The sequence below is a fragment of the Pteropus alecto genome, unplaced genomic scaffold (genome assembly GCF_000325575.1).
Source record: "Pteropus alecto unplaced genomic scaffold, ASM32557v1 scaffold311, whole genome shotgun sequence".
Taxonomy (NCBI): domain Eukaryota; kingdom Metazoa; phylum Chordata; class Mammalia; order Chiroptera; family Pteropodidae; genus Pteropus; species Pteropus alecto.
The window spans coordinates 3,074,726-3,089,949 of NW_006431916.1; the positions used below are offsets into that span (position 1 = coordinate 3,074,726).

Sequence of the window (15,224 nt, forward strand, 5' to 3'; positions counted from 1 at the left end):
TTTACATGAAGGAGGACACTAAAGTAGTCAGTGAGTGAATGAATGAATAGATGAATGACAGGCTTGGGAAAGGAAATTGCTTTACACATCAGTGCCTTGTGGGTGGGTACTAAGACAAACCCTGCAGGAAGGCTAAGAAAATGATTCTAATTCTGTCCTTCCTTCTATAATTTTTAGGCATCTCATGTGAAACTACAGGTGCTATTGTGAGGTTATTGCCCTGGACTGAGGAGGGACCCACACAAACAAGGGAGGGTACATCTGGCATCAGTATTCAGTGTCAAAGCCAACTCACAATTTGTAATCAGACCACTGAAACATAAACATGAATGGACGTAATGATGGGCCAGGTCAGCAGTCTGTCCCTGAGAACAATGTAGTAGGCATCGAGAATAATCCGCACACACTTCTAAAGTTCTTTAGGATTTACAAAGCTTTCACGATCACTGGATTTGAGTAGGCAGGGTGGAGATCATTTCTACCCCTGTTTTCGAGATGAGCAGACTAAGCTTAAGGAGAAATTGAGTCTTGCTTTAAAAGTAAGTGAGAAGAAATAACTCAGGTCTTCTTTCAACCAATCCTCAGGAGCTGGTGGGTGTCAAGCATTCTAAAGATGAAGGATATGTGGTTCTTCCCTCCAGGGAGCACTCAGGGTTGTCAGGGAGACTGAAGAAGAGCAGGACAAGTGCTAACCTTATGACAGGAACAGGGGATACTGGAGTCCAGAGTAGGGATAGGTTTGTTCTGGCTGTAAAGTCAGAGAAGTCTTCGTAGAAGAGGAGACTTTTATGTGGGATCTTGAAGGGTGGGTAAGAATCTCCTCGAGATGGAGAGAAGACAGTGAGGAGGACACAGAGAGAGGGGGCTGTGGCCAGGAAGTGTGCCACCACATGCTCCCTCTCTTTGGCTACTAGGCATTCGTCTTTCAATGTTTAAATCAATAAGGACAATAAGAGCAGATGCTGTCATTTGCAAATGTGAAGGTCCTAGAAGTTCCTGTAAAGCACCATCCTCTGGGCCTCACCAAACCACGGCGGCAATGAAATGATCTTCATGTTCTGTAGGCAACTCTCCCAGAGGGAGTGTGAATTTGGGAATCATCAGTTAAAAGGAAACTGGTGCAGTAGTTGTAAAGGAGTGAAAGTCAATGGAGGATTATTTTAAAATGGGAGATACTACAGCATGTCTTAGGATGAAGGCAATGATCCAGAAGGAAGGCAAAAACAGTGTCCAAGCATCGACCTGAGACATCAGCTTGAACCTGCTCTAACTGACATTCAGTTCCCTCTTGCAATGTCCTCTCCATGACTTAGTGGATAATGCACCTGGCTCCTGGGGTCCACACTCTCCATCTCCAGTCTTTTCCTTTTTCCCCAGTTCCACATCTTGTCAACACCAACATCTCGTCTGGGAAAGCAGATGAGAAATATTCATCTAGCTGGGGCTGCTGCTCCATCCACGTATCTCTTGGAAAGGAAACACAAATACAAGTAGAAAGTTATAAGGGAGATTGAGCTAACCAGCAAGTAATTCTTGGCTCTCACAGACCTCAGAGACCCACACTCAGTAGCATCCAAGTGCCTCCCATGAAACCACTGGAAAACAGCTAAGACTTTGACTTTTAAATCCGCATAGTAGATACATATCGTCGTCTCTGTATCTTTCACTGTAGACCCTGTTGTATTAGATTCTTTAGGGATGATGATCCAACCAATGGCCAATTACTGGGAAGCAATGCAATCCTTCTTCAAACCCCTTTCTTGCTGAAAGGAACTTGGGAAGTCATACTGTTATCAGCTCATTGGCCCAGAAATGGACACATGTCACTGGGCTTCAGTCTGGTCGAGCCAATCAGCTTTTTTCTTGATAAAATTTGTGCCAAGAAACATAGAGACTCAAGTTATGAGTATGCTTGGATTGAAAAGTCCTGAGATATCAGGACAGGAGCTAGTATTGTGTATAACAAAGCTGGAGCCATGGGCAAGCCTAAATTATGGAAGAGAGAAAAATAAGAGTCTTGCAGAGAGGTCCAGTCTGCCAAGAAAAGAATGGAGTTAGAGACATCCAGAAAGAGTTAGAGACAAGAAGTTCTGTAGCCACTGAAGACACAGAGAGGAGACGTTTCTGTTCCCTTGTGACCCAGCATTACTCATTTCCTGTCCTTGGATGTCAATGACAGTTCTCCGTATCCTTTCAGCAATCCCTCTTTTCATTTGAAACTGTTTGAAAGAGCACCTGATCCTGTTTGCCGACATGCCCTAAGTAAAAAAAGTGCTAAAACCAAAGATGTAGTATATATGAACTAATCGTTGAAATTCCTTGGTCCAATTCAGTAAACATTCCATGAACAGCTTCCATGTGCCAGGTGCTGCAGGCATTCTGAGAAAAATTGAGACCCACTATCTGTCCCCAAAGAGTCTCCAGTTTGGTAAAGTGTGTTCCCACATACCTAGAACACAAGGTAGTTTAATATTAGTACCCTACAAGAAGTGCAGATGGAAGGCTGGAGGAATGGACTACAGCTGGGGAAGCAGGAGAAATTGGATGGAAGACAGACAGCCTTCAAGGATGGGTGGAATGTAATACTGCAGAGAAAAGAAATATGGAAAGTACAAGAATCAGAAGTCTGGTGGCATAAATGGGCATGCAATTCATGGGACGTGATAAACTGCATGGCTTGAGAGAATTGGTTAGGGGGAATATGAAGATGAGTTTATAAGACAGGTTTGATTGTGATTATAAGGGGCCTTGAATGCCAAGTCAAATCTGTTACCATAGAATCGTAAGAACAGGAAAAAAACCTCGATGTTATCTTTTCTAACTCAGGCAGTTTAGTTCCTAACCCTCTTAAGGAGGCCACCATGACTGAGTACATCCCAAGTGCTTATATTTGATATTGTCATTTCAATGGCAATGACTCAGAAACTACTTTTCTCCCTCCAACAACTTTCAGTTCTTTCCAGCAGTGCCCTCCCACTATCAAAAAGAGTCGTAGAGCACAGGGAACTAGGTCTAGAAATTTTGCAGCACATCATCCAAAATAGTTGTTTGTGAAGTTAAGGAACAGGAGAGGAATGGTCACTGTGTGTAGCACCAGGCACAGTGCTTTTAGACTTCATAACATCTCATCTGTGAGGCAGATATGCCAATCCTTTTTTCAGGTGAGAAAATCGAGGTTCTACCAGGATGTCATCCAAAATAGTAATTTGTGAAGTTAAGGAACAGGAGAGGAACGGTCACTGTGTGTAGCATCGGGCACAGTGCTTTTAGACTTCATAACACCTCATCTGTGAGGCAGATATGCCAATCTTTTTTCAGGTGAGAAAATCGAGGTTCTACCAGGACTAGGGAAGTTCTCCAGGCCTGACAGATGTAAGAGGTAAGGCAGGGATGTGGCCCAGTTTTACCACAGCTATGTGCTTCCATTCTCTTCTCTGCTTCCTGTAAGGCTAGACAAGCCTGCCTTCAAGTAAATATCACTCACTTACAAAGAAATTTCAAAATGACCTTCAATTAAATTAATGGCTGATGGCTGGTAGTGGGTGGGTAGAGGGAGCAGATTATAACAGCAAAAGCTTCATTGCATGAATTTAGCAAAGCTCTAAACCTTATAGACCAGAAGTCTACAGAAACATTTGGCAAAATGGTTTTTTCTTGTTAAATAATCCCAGGACTCAATTTATAATAAGCCCGAGCAAGTCCCCAGCTCAAAAGCCCTTATCATCTTACAAACTCCTCTTGGAAGCACATGGTGCTTCTGGCTCCCGGAAATAGCAGATACTATTGCCTCCATCAGTAATGTCATCACTTATTGCACAAGGGGAAACGGAGGAAGAAACAAGCATGTTTAGGGAACAGAGGAGGAGGCAACATGAGATTCTCTCTGGGATTCTGTCAAGCTGGAACCCCTCTGGAGACAATGTGTTGTCTCTCTCTCCGAAAGTTGGCAGTTTGAGATGCCAGGAGTCTCAGATGGGAGGGCAGGGTGAGGGCAGGGGAGAGCATTGTCAGGGACGAAAGACGGTTTGGAGGCAAGAAAGCCTAGGATGAACTAGTGGTAAACGGAGGGACAGGCAAGCAGAGCCAGATGGAAGAGGCCTGTGGGAAGTTTGGACCCAGCCTGTGTCTAAGCAGAAAGGCCAGAGCACGTAACACAGGTTGCCAAACTTCAGGGCACATCGGAATCACACGGGAAGCTGGTTAAATCCTTGGGTACTGAATCTAGGATGGGGCCAGAAATGGCGTTTGTGACCAGTTCCCCAGGTGATCTTTTACAGGTAGTCCTTAGGAAACAGTGGTGACAGGATTTTTCTCTGTGGATGTCCATGACCTGCTCCGTAAATTGAGAGGTGTGTCAAAGATCTCTACTGTCTCTGTCAACTCCGACACTGGGCTTCACAAACGCTTCCGCATCGTTTCTCTGCCCAAGCTTGCAGGCCTCATTTTTTCTCTCAACAGAGTTGTTTCCTATGCTTTTTAATTTACAAGGCAGGTATGTTGTCAGCTACCTGCTCAACTCTTGAATAGGTCTTACAAATAATAGACTCTAGCAACTCCATCTGGTCTGCCCGTTTGGGTAAAAACAAGACAGCATCGTGTGTGTTCACGTGGGCGTCCAAATGGGACAGAGTCCCTCTCTCTAGAGGCCATGGCTTGGGGCCAGGACAAAACCACTTCCAGGTCTCAGGTCACAGGACCATGCAGGATGATTTATTTAAGGAAGAAAACTTCAAGGGCTTAAAGGAAATTAAACATGTATATTTCTCTAGCAATTATACATGTGCTTTCCCTTGCAAAAGAGTCCCCATGCCCTGCCTGGAAGAAAAGCCAGATTTCTCAATGAATCTGTGTTTTGAAGGCATCCAGAGAGGGATGGTGTTTTTCTAGCAGTGAAAGCCACATGAAAGTCTTTATAGCAGCTTTGCACTGTTTCTGCTATGGCTTCTTTCAGGGCCGACTGGAGAGTCAGGGAGTCCTGTCTGGGAAAACGAGACAGGCTGGGCCTGAAACATTGATTTCTGGTTCAAGTTTCTCAGTGAAATGTGAATAAGGAATTTTCCACTTCTTTTTGTCCTGATTCACCTTGGCAGAGTCTTTGGAGTCCCAGACTGGGGCAGGGAAAGTCTGTTTCAGGCGGGCATCCAGCCAGACTTGCACCCCAAATGAATAGTCCTCTGTGCTGTTCCAGTATCAGTTGTCTCCTTTTGGCTAGGAAAAGACTCCATCCACCTGATTTCTGATTTAACCATTTTGTTCTAGGAGGAACTGGGCCAGAATGTCAGGACAAGAGAATGTCAGGGCCGTGTAAGTCCTCACCACTGGCTACAAACTTAAGTGGGTGATACAGATCCATTTATACTAACTGAATAGCTCATATATGTCAGGCTCTCTGCCAGATGTTGGGAATCAAAAGGTAAATATGATACCTTCCTGTTCTCAAGAATTTACAGTCTAGTGGGGGTGACCGTTATGCAAACATCAGCCAGGACAGACTCTGATAAAGATGAAAAGAGAGGTGCAGAGAAATGAGGGAGATAGGTTCTGGTTGGAAGGAATCAGGGAATGCTTCCCAGAGGAGCTGGTAGCTGCACTGGGTCTTGAAGGATGAATGAGACTAGAGATATGGTAGATGGGGAAGGGGAAGGGCTGTCAGAGAAATATACTGTGGTGAGAACATCCCTGGTACACAGAGGTACAGTAAATAGTCTGGGGTCACTCATGGGTAGATACGCAAAGAGAGCAATAAAAGATGAAGCTTGAACAAGAGGCAAGGACTAAGCCATGAAGGACTCTTCAAGTCATGATGAGGATCTGGACTTGACGAGGCAGCAACGAACAACCATCAGAGGGCTTAGAGCCAGCGAGAGAGGAGTTGGATGTAAAGAGAACAGGTCAAAGTTTCTTGCAATAAATCAGGTGAGAAATTAGTTTGGCCAATGTTGGGCTGAGAAAATGAAAAGTCAAGGATGAAATCAAAAGATATTTTCGGGGGGAAAAAAAAGTAGATTGTTTGACTATGGAGAAGAGGGAGAATTTAAAGGTTCCCAAGCATGTGCTGATCCACAATTTAGGCAATGATTGAGGGATGGTAAGGTGGTTGGTGGTTACTCCTACAGGCTGTAGAGTCAGAGCTTCTGTCCAACACCTGTGTTTTTAATTTCCTAGGTAGGAAATTAACTAACTTCTTCATGCCTCAGTTTCCTCCTTTATAAAGGGGAATGAACAAATTGCACAGTAAATCTGTTGGCTATCATTGTATTAACAGGCCTAGCACTTTTTGGTTTCAGTTATTTCTCAGGGTCCCCGAGGGTCTGTGACTTGGAATTTAAACGAGGTGCACTGTGAAGAGGGTGTGTGCCTGGTACATCGCTTTGCTCACGCTGCCCATTTTTATTCTCCATCTGGTAACACATACAACTATTCTGTTAAGTGATAAAATCTCCTTTGCAAAAAAAGGAGAAAAAAAAATCCTCTTTTGAAAATGAAGAGGTCTTAGAAAGTGTTGTTTCTTGGGCAGAAAATGAAAGTTTTATAGGGAAAATCACTGCCAGAATGGCATTTGAGAATTTGAGGTTTCTCAAAAGAATCCTGCAAATCATCCTTTGCATTCTCACTGGAAAAAATTATAAGAGCGATGATATATGTGAGGATTTAAAAACCATTAAACAACATACATACAGAAAAAGTCTATGGAACATACCAGCAAAACAAACCATTATAAAACAAGCAGTGGCTATTTGCATAGCCACCACTCAGGTCAAGTCACAGAACGTCGTCGGCACCAGTGCCCCTTCCTGTCTCACCTCTTCCCACCTAAAATAACTTTTGTCTTGACTTTCGTGAGAAACGCCCCCCTGATTTTCTCTCCTCCCACCACCGAAGTGGACGTCCTTGGTCCCCGGGCACCAGGGTTTCGTTTGGATTGGCTTTGCTGTGGAATCGCACGCACAGGCTTTTCGTTTGGATTCTCCATGCTGTGGAATCACATGCACAGGCTCTTTTGCGTCTGTTTCCTTTTCTCAACATTAGAAACACCACCACCTCCGCTGACGTGAGCCTGCAGTTTGCATATTTTCACCACCATACCAGAAAAATATACCACAATTTACTTATCCATTTGACTTCTGGTGGACATTTGGGTTGTTCAATTTGGGGGGTTATTCTGAATGGCGCTGCTGGGAATATTCTTATCCATGTGCACATGTTTCTGTTGGGGTTTTCCCAAGCATGGACCTGCTGGGTCTTAAAAAGTAGGTGTAGTTTCATCTTCAGTAAATACTGCTAAACAGTCTTCCAGAGTGGTTCCACCAGTCTACACTTCCACCAGCAGGACTCAAGAATTTCCAGTCCTCTTCATATTCATTAAAACATGGAACCATCAATCCTTTTAATATGTTTTATGTCTAAAGAGGTTTGAAGAGCATCCCAGAAAAATAACCAGAACCTGGTGTGCTACCAGATCAATTACAGGTCTAAAGAGCTAAAATATTTGTAAGTAAGCACAATGACTTACTTTTTCAGGGGAAAGCCCATAATGATGCTTTAACGTGCAAGAGATCATTGCAAATCTCTGAATGGAGTTACAGAAGCACATTGATGGTAGATGGGCTGCTGGTGCAAGAGCTGCAATTGTAAGGAGATAAAAAGATATTTCAGAAAAGTCTCTGAGATGAAAATGGAGGTGGAATAGAGAGAATTCAGAGTTCATTGAGGCAGGGTAGAAGCCCTGAGGGACCAGTTTTGGAAGAGTTCAAGATTTTGGAATGATGTATTGGTATAGGTCTGTTGGTTTTAAAAATGTGCATAAATACTATTATATTATTCTTTTTCACTTACATTTTTCCTTTTCCCTTCAAAATATTGATCTAGTGTATCAAATCTAATTACTTATGGTATTAATTTGCAATTGAACATCATACTTATTTATTCATTCCTATACTGATGATTTGTAAACAATGCTGAAAGAAACATATTTTTGGTTTTTGTATTTTTTAAGATATGAAATAAAATAAGATGAAGCAAATATAACAATTTGGGATATTGCGAACAAGAAAGCCTGCTTTGTTATTTTCTGGACACTTTCATATACTTGAAACATTTCATAATTTAAACATGTTTTAATATTTAATCTCAACTTAGACAAGGCACAGAGAGAGAATACTTGAATGGGTAGATCCTAAAGTCTTAACTGGCTGGATTGACTGAGGAGCCTGTGGAAACAACATACATCAGACACCCAAAGGGTGGACCTGGATGCAGCTTAGCAAAGACCTCATGCTCCTCTGAAGCCTCAAAGGTGTCCGCGTGGCGCATTTCTCGAATTAGACAGACAGGGGTGGGATCAGATTCCAGTGCTCACAGAATGAGACCCTGGCATACTGTTCAGTTCTCAGCCTTTTTCTTGGGAAAACATCAGGCTGAGCTGTTATGAAAGTAAATGCAATCACAGATATAATAGGCAGTTATACCGGTTTGGGTTCGATGAGGAAAGCAGAACCACTATGAGTGATAGAGAGTAAAGGATCTGTTACAGGAATTTGCCCCTCAGAATTGTGGTGGAAGCTGGAGATGTGAAGCTCTGGAAAGAGACAATTAGAGGGTTCGAGAAAAATCACTCGTGAAGGACCACAAAATGATACTGGTAAAGAAGTCTGTGTGAGGTTCTACATTTGATGGCAACCTGAACTTACCAGCCAACGACAAAAAAAGGCAGTTGGCGAGAAACGCTGGACATGAAGCAGAAGAGAACAATGACAGATGAGAACTCGCAAGGACAAAACTCAGTTCACAATGGTCACCTCAGGTCTAATGGTAACTTGGTGGCCCACGGAAGGCATTCAGTCTCTCTTAGGCCCAATAGTGAGGTAGAAGCTTTCTTTAAGGCAGATAATTTTCTGTAGAGTATGGCATAGTTTTGCACTCAAATTCTAAAGCCTGTACTATGCCTTGCCTATAGGGAACTGCCAAAGGTTTCGTACAGCTTTTTTTTTTTTTTTTTTTTTATCTGCCACAGACACTTCTAGCACAAATAGATCTGCTGAATCATATGTTCGATTCAGATGGCAGAGCAGCACGCATGGCAGGCTGGATCTGCTGCAAATTCTTCTCATTTTCTGGAAGGCACTCAAAAGAGGCAGCCTTTTAGATTACTCAATAAGTGAGTTGAAGTACCATGATCGAATGGTACACGGTTACCTCTAACATTCAGAGGTTCACTGGGCAACCTGCCATTTCCTCAGTGGTAAGAGAGGCCAGAAGCTGCAACTTCTCCTTCACTTGAGAAAAAATATCTCAGCATGCCCTGGAATCTTAGAAATTTCACCAAAATAGCTGGCCCCTGATGTTTTTGTGAGATTCATTTTCCTCCATCTGCCTGCATTTTTCTTACCAAGGTATTTAAAGTAGCTGCTATTTCTCGTTCACCAGGACCAATTAGCATGATATCATCAATATGGTAAGTGTATGTGATAGTCTGTGGAATGGAGAGGCTATCAAGGGCCCTGGGATAAGATTATGAGAATAGATTGTGGAAGTTAATACAGCCCTGAGGCAGGACAGTGAAGGAGGGTTGCTAGCCCTGCTGACTGAAAGCAAACTGCTCTTGAAGTCTTTAATAACACATATAGAGAAGAAAAGCATTTGCCAGATTAATAGTCACCAGAAGTTGTACTGATTTTCTTCAGTAACAAAACCAAAAGCTGCAATTGGTGTTACCACCAATTAAGTTTATGATAATACACTGTTCTTCTCCAAGATTCATTTATCAGGCCAAATAAACAAGTCGAATGTAGGTATGGTGGGATTCATCATCTCTGCGTCTTACAAGTCCTTGATGGTGGCACTAATTTCTGCCATACCTCCAGATAAATATTTCTTTATTTTAATCTTTTGTAGGTAGAAGTGATTGATTTTATTGGTTTCCACTTGACTTTTTATACTATAATAGCCTTTATTCCATGGATAAAGAAAACACTGTAGATAGTTTATTAGTGGCTGAATATGTCTCTTCCTAAAATGATCTATTCCAGAACTGGGGAAGTAACTACAGGGTATTCAGGGACACGCTGAGCCCATTTGAGATGGATCCAAGCCTAAACTCCATGATCACTTGTCCTCCATAAGCTCCTATTCTAACTGTGGACCATAATGGCATTTTCAGTCTCTTGAAATTAGTTCAGAGATAGTGCCCAGTAATTCTTGATAGGCGTGGCCATTTTCCTTTCCCCAATGCAAAGTCACAGTGACAAATACCCTCAAGTGCCTTTGAAAAAAGCTAGAAAAAAGATTTTTGCTATATAAATTTGGGGCTGAGTAGCTAGCTACTCAAGTCTGGGAGTTGATTGTGGTTACATGATTTTGTACTGTGACCAAGTACCCTTATTCAGCAGACCTAGAGCTTTTCAATTTATCTAAATCAAATAAGACTTGAGTAGGCCACTCATCAATTTTAGTTTTAAGGATGTTGTGATCAATTAGCCAATGCCAAAGAGCTCTGTGCAGGTCAAATCATTCTGATTAATGCTTCGGCTCTGCTGTCCATTATGGTAACCACCACCCCTCTGATGATTAAGTGTCTTATATTTGGCTTTTGCCACCTGGGCATCCTATCACTTTCATGAATTCAAGAAACTCACTTCGATGGCAGTAATACCAATGTTATTCCTGGTCTACAGTTATTAGCTACCATAGGTTCTTCAACTACACTGGAGTCCCCCTCGTGGTATGTGTACCATATTACAAGGCCTTGGTGAAGGGAGTGTCCTTGGGACCCTCCTGGAGATATAATTAGAAGGTGGGTAAACAGGTGTCACATAATAAATTTACTCCGGAGTTCTGATTTCCTTACCCTTTGGCTACCCTCCTCTACATTACATCAAAAAATGTTTAATATTTCCATTGTACTAGGTGTAAGTCACCACTGGGTCTAGATTTTAGTTCGGTGAATCAAGCAAACTGTTAGAACCACTATAAGCTACCCAGAGTAACACATTGAATTCATAGTCTCGGCTCAGTGTGCCTGTATCGACATATTCGGTCTAATCCAGATTTGTATTTCTTCCACCCAGTACAATATCAATATGATATATTTCTAAACATGTTTCTCAGTTTTCTGTGAATAGAAATTGGTAAAAGTTTGCAGTGCTTTTATTGTATATGACATTTTCACTTGAGTCAAACTTTAATCCATAACCCATGAGGCCTGCTGAAACTAGAGTCTAGAAGCAATGCGAGCGACTGGGAACAGATCTTGAGAAGAAGCAGTAGTTTCCTGCAAAGTACCTTAGCTCCTTGGTCTTGGTCCAGGTCCAATGAAAGTTTCTTCAGAAAAGGTGAGACAGCTCTTTGGTTAGGGAACAAATCTTGAGAAGAAGCAGTAGTTTCCTGCAAAGTACCTTAGCTCCTTGGTCCTGGTCCAGGTCCAATGAAAGTTTCTTCAGAAAAGGTGAGACAGCTCTTTGGTTAGGGAGGAAGTGCTGCTACCACCGATTCAGAGCGTGAACTCTGAACAAAATTCAGGGTTCAAGCTCCCCAGCCTCATCTGAAGTGGCCCATATGTCTCTATCCCAATCTTCAAGGTCCCACTTCATCCTAGTCAATGTCCTAACTTTAACATAAGAGACCCTGTGAGCTTGCAATTTTAATTTGCATTATTCAGCCCAAGATTAGACTTGGGTTTGATTTGGAGAAATCTTGGCCCTGTAGTCATAGGAGCCATGGATTTTCTTTAGTCAGACCTTGATTTGGTACCTTAAAGCTCTAATGTCATAATTTTCTTTCTCTAGCCCTCTTAGAAGCTACCTATCAATCTCTTTCTCCTCCTTATTTTCACTGGTTTGTTCTATGGCAGCAACGACTTGGTCATCCAAAGCATTGCTTTCCATGGGCACTTAATGACAGATGTTGCAGGTGATAGTTTAAGTAGCTGTTTTGCCACTGTATATCATGGACTACCAGGGTCCCCTTTGTCACTGGCATCAGAATTATTATGCCTTTAAATGTAATCAGACCAAAGAACCCATTCCAGAAAACAATTCCAGAACCAATTCAGAGAATTCCTCCTTTATATTCTCTTCCTAATAGTTTGATCAGGAAAGCAGAACCACTCTCAATGATATGAAACAAAGGATTTTTTGAATAGGGATTAGACTTCCCACAATTGTGCGATAAGTTATGAAAATGAAGGTCTGGAAGAGAAATATTACTAGCCAGGGACTACAAAAGGCAAATGGTGAAGGATTCTGGGGGAGACGTGCCTCTGTGTCTCCTGGTAGTTTTGAAGTTATTGTAGGGCAAGCAGTCAGTAAGACAAATTGGATCTGAAGCAGGAGAGAATGAAGGCAACATGGAACCCATGCCTATCTCTCACCACTTCTAACCCTCACAATGTCAGTGGCTTATAGAAGAAGTGCATGTCCTCGGCCATGGAGCTGCACTCATGACTGACCCAGACTTGGCAGGAGCTGGAGAGGCTGCAGAATAGGCTCCTGCTCCACACCAAGGAGATGAGCAAGCAGATCAATGATAATGCGTGTGCATGAGCTGTGGTGGACCTGGGTTCCTGCACCAATCTTCAAATAGAATGATTGTTCTCTCACTCTGCCTTTCAAATCTCATGCTAATTTCTCTTGTGGCCAACTAGAAGGAAGGCCATACAAGAAAGGGAAATCTGAGGAATGTGGTTTGTGCTTAGCTAGACTGGTTCAGTACAAAACCACCACAGCAATCAATGTTTAGTGGCCTTAATTTAAGGAGCTCAAGCTCAAACCTAAGGATCAGTACCTTACTGGGAGATGTTGAGTAGAAAGATGGAGAGGGATCAGGTAAAAATTGGAGTATGAATCAGCCTAAATTAAGGCTGTCTGTGAGTTTTTACTCATAAAATCGGGATCCAGAAAGCCAGAGGGCAGGCAGGCTTTGTTCCGGAACATATTTGTATTTGACAACAATGATGAGAACCTGCCATGCTCTTAGAGAGCATTTTATGGTTTGTGTAGTGCTTTCGCATTCATCATTTCATTCTGAATGGATTGACTCTTCTACTGCATTCACTTATTCACTTGATGCATACTGAACATCTGTCCCACGGCAGGCACTGTGCTAGGTATTTTACATGTGCTGCCTTCAAATATAATATCTCTTTTATATTTCACTGTATCTCTGTGACAAAGGTATCATTGCTATTTTACACATAAAGAAATTATGGCTATAAATTTGGGGTTACAGAGATGAACAAGACTTTGTCCTTGCTTTCTAGAACAGGAGTTGGCAAACTTTTCTGTAAAAAGACAGTGCATATTTTCGGCTTTGTGGTCCATACAGTCACTGTTACAACTGTTCAACTCTGCAATCATAGAAAAAGCAGCCATGGACAATATAAAAATGAATGGACATGACTGTGTTCCAAAAAGACTGTATTTGCAAAAATAGCTGATAGAACAGCTCACGATGATAGAATGTGATAAAGAGTATATGTGAAGGCAGAGTGCATAAGTGGCTAGGGAACTTGCTGAGGCCTCCGCACAGACTTTCTAGAATTGTGACCTCTGTGTCTTATATTTCCAGGTCACTGCCATTCAAGAATCAGGAAATGGCTTGCAGACAAATGCAGGGTGGGATCTTGAGCTTATATCTAATCAGAGCATGTGTTTCCCTCCTGAGTTGACTATCTTCCTATAACAAGCCTGTGGTATGGGGACTATGTTCCACTATCCGTTTCCCCCTCCTGTATTAACTGTCCCCAATACTTCTTGAAACCCAGAGTTCCATACTCTTGGCATTGCTGAACCTGTGGGCTTGGTGTGATACCGCCCTAGGATGATATTTCCTTGTATGCCATCTTCAACTTCTTCTGATCCAAAGCTTATAAACAATACTTCCTAGTAAGTGGGTCACCAGTTTACACCTCCTAGAATGCCCTCTGGGCAACAACCTCAATGATAGGTCTGGTTCCTGCTGGAGGTATGGAATCACACTTATGGTTGAATGTCACGAGGAGGCAAACTTCAACTCAGTACAAGGAAGAACTCCCTAAACCAACAGAAACAGCCTCAAACTGGAATGGATTGTCTAAGAAAATGAGTTTCTGACCAGTGGGAGTTGAAGCAATGGCTGGATAACCATCTGAAGGAGAAGAACTCAGGAGTCTCTCTGCTCTGTTCTCCTATTAACTAATTCTGTGACCTTGGACAAACATCTTGACCTCTCTTAACTTGGTTTCATCATCTGAAAATGGAGATCAGTCATCTCTCATATGGCTGTTGTGATAATTAAATGAGATTGTTATTCAAATTCTTAGCATGCACCACTAGCCTGGCACACAGTTCATTTAAGATGGCCTTAGAGGGACTTTGACAGCAGGTGGGGTAGAGAGAAGTAATTTCTGAGGTCTGAGGTTTGCAGTTCTTTAACACACATATCTAATGAGAATTCCTTTCCTTATATGAGATGATTTCATGGAATCCCAGAAACAGGGGATATGACCTCAGAGGATCTCTTTGTGAGCGTGCCCCAAACTGGATATAATGAAGCAACATTTATTAACACAAAAGAATTTTATTTGGAAGGGAAATGATTGTAGGATTTTTATGCTTTGAGATTTTTTATGCGTATAAACCGTTTTGGGTAAAAGACATTCCAACATGAAGTGTTTCCAGTCAACCCGAACAAAGTTTTGCTTTTAAAATGCCTATACTAACAAAACTTTAGAGGAGGTTTGGGTAGGGAGAGGGGATTTCTTTTTTTAGAACTTTTGTTTGCCACTTGTTTAAAATATATTACTCAACGGGTTGGTATTAGAAATAAGCATTCATTTCCATAAGTCCTCCACAAAATGAAAGCATCTGAGTTTTGGGGCCGAGGGAAATGCAGCTTCTATTTCTTAATGCAGATGGAAAGAATCCCAAAAGACTAGTGAAGCAAGAAATTATCAAAACTGCGTGCAGTATTTACTAAGTAACTTCATGCCAGTGCCCAGAGAGCTGCCACCACGGCTGCCAAGCCCCATCATCCTCACTGACCATTGCAGAAGGGGCTCATTGCCCTGGGACAGAGGAAACAGGAAGTTTGCCCAACCCGGACAGAAGAAAAAGAATGTGTTCTAGAGAGCCCCAGCAGGTGGGGGAGCCCCTTTGCACAGGGAGGCTCTTTTGACCCAGAGTACACATAATAGAGCTCTCTCAGAAGAGAAATCCCTGCCCCAAGCCTCCCCTCCCTTTCCCACCCTC

General features: G+C 42.4%; 1 long non-coding RNA gene across 1 annotated transcript in view; it reads left to right on the plus strand.

Annotated features, from left to right (window-relative positions):
- The window catches only part of LOC112473658, a 21,755-nt gene that overhangs the window by 3,845 nt on the left and 2,686 nt on the right, over window positions 1-15,224 (plus strand). The window lies entirely within an intron of this gene.